This window comes from Mandrillus leucophaeus, unplaced genomic scaffold, assembly GCF_000951045.1.
Source record: "Mandrillus leucophaeus isolate KB7577 unplaced genomic scaffold, Mleu.le_1.0 Scaffold847, whole genome shotgun sequence".
NCBI lineage: Eukaryota > Metazoa > Chordata > Mammalia > Primates > Cercopithecidae > Mandrillus > Mandrillus leucophaeus.
Window position 1 is genome coordinate 153,243 of NW_012109219.1, and position 1,043 is coordinate 154,285.

Here is a 1,043-nt window from a genome sequence, read left to right on the forward strand (position 1 = left end):
GCAATGCCTTTCTCTTCTTCCCACCAGGTGTGCGGGGATCAGGACTCTTTTCTGGAGACTTCCTTCTATAGCATGTTTTTTTTCTGTTTTGTTTTGCTTTTGTTTTTGCTTTTGTTTTTGAGACGGAGGCTTGCTCTTGTTGCCCAGGCTGGAATGCAATGGCGCGATCTCCACTCACCACAACCTCCGCCTCCCCTGGGTTCAAGCAATTCTCCTGCCTCAGCCTCCCGAGTAGCTGGGATTACAGGCGTGCGCCACCACACCCGGCTAATTTTGTATTTTCAGTAGAGATGGGGTTTCTCCATGTTGGTCAGGCTGGTCTCAAACTCCCAACCTCAGGGAATCCGCCCACCTCGGCCTATAGCACGTTTTTCGGTCTGTATATTTTCATTAGCTGGAAATTTTCCTATGGGTACCGGTTGTAAAATTTCATCTTTTGATTCATTTGTCACTTTATCTAGGGCTTTTCCTCTGCCGCAATTTTTATCCTCATGCTCTGGTGTCTATTTCTTCTTTGACTATGGTTTCTTCACTGCAGTGCCACCATTTTTAGGTGCCACCTCATCTTTACTTAGGACTGATGCAGGCTTCCTAGGCCTGTTGCCTTATCTTTTTGTTTTTGTTGCTCTCCTTTTGTTTTTCAACATTTTTTTTCTCTTCGTTTTCTCCTCGCTGCTTTTTTCTACTTATTAAACATAAATTTTCTGGTGGCTTCATCCCAATTGTTGACAAACAAGGAAAAAATAGGAAGGGCAACCGATTTCTCAGTTTTCACAAACAGGAATTTCACGCTCTCCCACTTCTCTGGCAATTTTTCTGAAAGTCGTTTTGCGACAGCAACAATGTTTTCAATGATGTGCTCAATCTGCATCCCAGTGTGACCGATGTGTATAGCACTGCAAGAACCACTTTTAGAAATACTTAGGCGGTTCCACCTATACATTCATTGATGTCTCTTGATAAAATTCCTAGACAGAAGGTTTACAGATACTGAAACTACTGGAACTTGCCTTTTTTTTTTTTTTTTTTCTGAGACGGAGTCT

General features: G+C 42.8%; 1 pseudogene; it reads right to left on the reverse strand.

Annotated features, from left to right (window-relative positions):
• The window catches only part of LOC105530828, a 13,850-nt pseudogene extending 12,865 nt beyond the window's left edge, over positions 1-985 (reverse strand).
• Between the last annotated feature and the right edge of the window lie 58 nt (positions 986-1,043).